The following is a 5,080-nucleotide window of genomic DNA, read 5'->3' on the forward strand; positions in this document are numbered from 1 at the left end:
ATTTCCTCCCCATGAAGCTCAGTAAGTTGCCACAGGCCCTGGGGTTTACAGGCAGTAAAGGATATTTCCCACACTTTTTTAACACAGTACAGAATCAAAATTACAGCGGTTCTATGCCCTCTATAGAGCATTACGGCCCCCAGTACATGATGGCCGACGAGAAAACGGGGTTCATGACATGGTATGAAGCGAACAAACATTGTGATTTCAACTTTCAGGCTGAGCTTAAAAGCTATTGCATTGAGGATGTAAAAATTTTGAAGAAAGCCTGTATCTGTTTTAGAACCAGTGTCATAGAAATGACAGAGCATACGGTAATGAGCGACCGTGAGTCTCAGCTTGGTGAGGAAGATGTCTATAATGTGGACCCCTTTCAGCTGACAACCCTCGCCTCTGTGTGCATGGCTATGTATCGGCTCAAATTTTTACCAAGTAACACCATTGCCATTGTACCCCCTGACAATTACAACATCACAAAAAAACGCTTCTCTACGCCCGCCACTCAGTGGCTACTGTATGTGGCCTACAAGGAGAATATAGTCATACAACATGCTTTAAGGGGCGGTGAAAAGATGGTGGGTAACTATTTTCTGGATGGTTATGCGGTGATTAATGGTGTTTAAACAGCCTTTGAATTCAACGGCTGCTTTTACCATGGCTGTCCCATGTGTTACAATGAAAAAGATACAAACACTGTTACATCTCTCACATATGGTCAATTGTACCACAAAACAGCCATCAAAACACATTTTCTAAAAACCAAATGTGGCTATGTGGTGCGTGAGCTGTGGGAGCACGAGTGGAAACACATGTTAGAGACTGATACGGACCTAAAGGCGTTTCTACTTAAAAGTGATTTTCCACAACCCATGAACCCCCGTGATGCACTTTACGGCGGCCGCACAAACGCTATTAAGCTGTACCACAAAGCGGCGCCCGGTGAGAGTATACATTACTATGATTTTACCAGCTTGTATCCTTTTATCAACAAAACCAAAATGTACCCCACCGGTCACCCTAAGATCATCTATGAGAATTTTCTCTCTTTTGACAGGTACTTTGGGGTTGCTAAAGTAAAAGTCTATCCGCCTAGAGGCTTATTTTTCCCCATCCTTCCTGTTAAAATGAATGGCAAGCTCATGTTTCCACTATGCAGCACATGCGCCGTCACCAACCAGACGACGCCTTGCTGTCATAAGGATGAGGAGCGCTCATTGACCGGTACGTGGTGTACCGTTGAAATCCAGGCAGCGTTGAAGAAAGGGTACCGGCTGTGTAAAATTTTTGAAATTTGGCACTTTGAATGTTATACAAAAAAATTGTTTGCTAAATACATTAAGGTGCACCTCAGGGACAAACAGGAGGCCTCTGGATACCCCAGCTGGTGTACAGACGAGGTCAAAAAACAAAAATACATCAGCGAGTATTTTTCAAAAGAGGGTATACGTTTACGCGCTGATAAAATAGACATTAACCCGGCAAAAAGACAAATTTCTAAACTGTTTCTAAATTCTTTGTGGGGTAAATTCGGTCAAAAGACTAATTTACAAAATACAAGCATTGTAACAAGCCCTGATGAACTTTTTGGTTACGCCTTTTCAACGCAATACGATGTGTCATCTTTAGACTTCCTAGATGATGACACGGCCATGGTTAGCTGGAAGTATACAAAGGAGGGCTACACTGTAGGTCGTAATGTCAATATTTTTATTGCCTGTTTTACGACGGCCTATGCCCGTCTTGAACTGTACAATGTTTTGGACAAGCTACAAGAGCGGTGTCTCTACCATGACACTGACTCTGTCATTTTTGTTAGCAAAACAGGTGACTGGAATCCGCCTCTGGGTGACTACTTAGGGGAGCTGACTAGTGAACTACCGAATGGTACACACATTACAGAATTTGTTTCCGCCGGTCCCAAGACTTACGGTTACAAGCTTTCTACTGGTAAAACGTGTCTAAAAGTTAAAGGTATAACACTGAACGCTGCAAACGCTGAATTGATTAACTTTGACACTTTAAAAGATATTGTCCTGGACTACCCCTTACACTCTGATCCTGAAGATCAGAAAAAGATTGTGGTACAACAGGCTGGGATTGTCCGAAATAAACGTTACTGGCAGATTGAGACTCGTCCTCTACAGAAAACACAAAAGTGTGTGTACACGAAACGACAGCTGACCAACGACTTCACAACCCTACCCTTTGGTTACTAATTATAAATCTGTAATGGATATCAGGCTTCAACATCCTTTCTCGTGTATTTTAGCCGGGCCATCAAATTCAGGGAAAAGCTATTTTGTTAAACAGATTTTGCAACATTCTAGCACTCACTTGTCGCACCGGCCTGATAATATCGTATGGTTTTATGCATGCTGGCAAAATCTTTATGATGAACTGTTAAGCACTATGCCCCACATTAGATTTATTGAGGGTATACCCGCTACATTTAATGACGATGCTCTTTTTCCCCCTGGTAAAGTGAATTTGACAATTGTTGATGACTTGATGGAAGCAGCCAGTGAGAGCTCTGAAATTGAAAAAGCATTCACCAAGTATGTGCATCACAGAAACCTCAGTATCATGTACCTCGTACAAAATGTTTTTTGCCAGGGTAAAAAAAGCAGAACCATAAATTTAAACACTAAATATATGGTTCTTTTTAAAAATCCAAGGGATAAATTACAAATTAACACCTTAGCTCGTCAAATGTACCCTGGTAAATCACACTTCTTTTTAGAGGCTTTTGAAGATGCCACACGGGTCCCCTATGGTTTTTTGTTAGTAGATTTAAGAGCCACGACCCCTGATGAGTACCGCTTAAGAACCGGTATCTTTCCGCCTGACAACCCCACAGTTTATGTTTTAAAAAAAAAAAAACTGTTCTAAAAAGAGATAACTATCTGTAAATTGTCATTACTTGTAGTCGCTCCGCCGTTGTAAACATGTCTAACCGACTACGCCGCAATTGGCATACTTTAAAAGCATTAATAAGGGCTTCACCAAAGCAAAGAAAAGTTATTCTGTGTTCAGCATCTAATGATTTAGTCACCGCCATATGCGAGATAGCCCTCAATGCTCTAAAAGGTAAAATACCTTTATCAAAGCGGCAAATTGGCATACTTAAAAAGTGGCGTAAAATTATAAAAAAGCTGAGCGATAAAAAATTTACAATTGTAAAAAAGAAACGCCTGGTGAAGCAGTCCGGCGGCTTTATTGGCTCTCTTTTGGGTTTTGCTATACCGCTGCTGACTGGCCTTCTCACTAACCGCTAATGGAATATGCTGAGAAAATGTACCTGGTCCCCAAACAAGATATGGATCGTTTACAGCGCCCCCCACAACGAGTGGGCGACATACGTGAAGTTGCCATGCAGCGCCTAGATACAGAAATTAATGCGATCTTAAATAGCAATAATTTATCAGAGGATGAAAAGATAAAAAGATACACTACTGTACTGCAGAAATACTTGGTGCATGCTAAACAGAGCGACGGGGAGAAGAACCGCCTAACCCTTTTAATGCCTACTGATGAAACAGCCTCTCACCCTTTACATTTCCAGGATATTGCATCATCAGATACGACTGACAATTTGATTCGTGAGGTTGTTACTAATGTGAATGTCCGCTTCAAGAAAAATGCAGAGTTATTGCTCAGTAAAATGTTTCAGGCTAAACATATTACAAGCTGGAATGACAAAGGGGAATTTATTTATAAAAAACAGGTTATACCTGGCTCTAATTTACTGGATTTGGTACGCGGTGTTACACAAAGTCACACCGTTACACAGCGTAAAATACCCCAGGGATGGAGCCCTTTTCTGTCTGCGATGGCTGAACTGAATATCCCCTCATCGGTTGTGGGTAATGCAACAAATAGAGAAAGCCTGGATCGCTTAAAAATACTGCCCCCCGATACAACGCCCCCTCCTTCATCAACCCTTTTACCTCCTCAGAAAAGAACCTCTGATTTGCGTTACAGTTCTTTAAGTGCCCCTGGCTTAACATCACCGCCGGGGTATTTACTAAACAAGAGGAGGGGTAGTCTATTATTGCCGTCGGCTGACTGGTTGAAACTGTAAATAAGCTGTTTAATTTTTTTTTTTCCCTCTGTAAAATAAGACATTGTATTGCTGTCCCTCTATACTATGTATCGTACTAACTCAACGCCTCTAGATGATTTTAGTCTATTAAGGCCTTAACAGCCGTTTTACTTTTTTACTTGTAAATACGTCTTGTAATTATTTCCTGCTTGAAACTGTTGTAGCTTTTAAAAATAAAAAATATTTTTGACTCATACACTTGTACTTTCTTTTTATGTAGCCCCTGTTGCGGCTAATCCCTGTACCGTCTCTATACAAATAAAAAATATATAAAAAGATTATGTTTGGGGAGGGATTCGAACCCACGCGGACATACGTCCATTGGATCTTGAGTCCAACGCCTTAAACCACTCGGCCACCCAGACCCTTGAGGGGTTTATCCTCTTAAAGCCGTATTCTGTCTGAATTTTAAAAAAATGCTACGCCCTCTTTTCAACGTCATTTGAACTTTTCTGACATGCGCACTGCGTTATTTCAGAATAAACATGTCCAGACATGCCCCAGTATGAAAAAAACATGCTCGGGCATGCCCCAAACGCCTATAAACATGCCCGGACATGCCCCGCGTATGTATACGCCCCCTCCAATCTACGTCAACAGTACGCACCAATCACAAAAAAGAATAAAAAATGCACATCATAATAAAAAATGGAGTCAGGGGGATGTCAACCGCGGTTTTTTGGCTTAGGGGGCGTCAACTGCGTTTTTTTGGCGTAGGGGGCGTCAACCACGTTTTTTTGGCGCTGGGGGCGGCAACCTAAAAATGTGCAGGGGGCGGGGCCGGATACGGATGGGGCGGGACCGGATACGGAAGGGGCGGGACATAGGGCGGGTTTAAGGCCAAAAGGGGGCGTGGCTTGGGGGAAAAGGGGGCGTGGTACCTGTCAAAAAAAGTTTGACATAATGTATGCCTCCCTACTACTTCGGTACACTTAACGTGAATGGCTGTAAGGACGGGTTTCGCAGGTTCCAGGTACT

The 5,080-nt window shown here is 42.3% G+C and overlaps 1 non-coding gene across 1 annotated transcript; it reads right to left on the reverse strand.

The window, feature by feature from the left end:
• Positions 1–4,383: 4,383 nt before the first annotated feature.
• TRNAL-CAA (transfer RNA leucine (anticodon CAA)) lies at positions 4,384–4,467 on the reverse strand. Its single transcript has one exon. It is a non-coding gene; the product is annotated as a tRNA-Leu (tRNA).
• Positions 4,468–5,080: the final 613 nt, after the last annotated feature.

This window comes from Ascaphus truei, chromosome 2 (assembly GCF_040206685.1).
Source record: "Ascaphus truei isolate aAscTru1 chromosome 2, aAscTru1.hap1, whole genome shotgun sequence".
NCBI classification, from domain to species: Eukaryota; Metazoa; Chordata; class Amphibia; order Anura; family Ascaphidae; genus Ascaphus; species Ascaphus truei.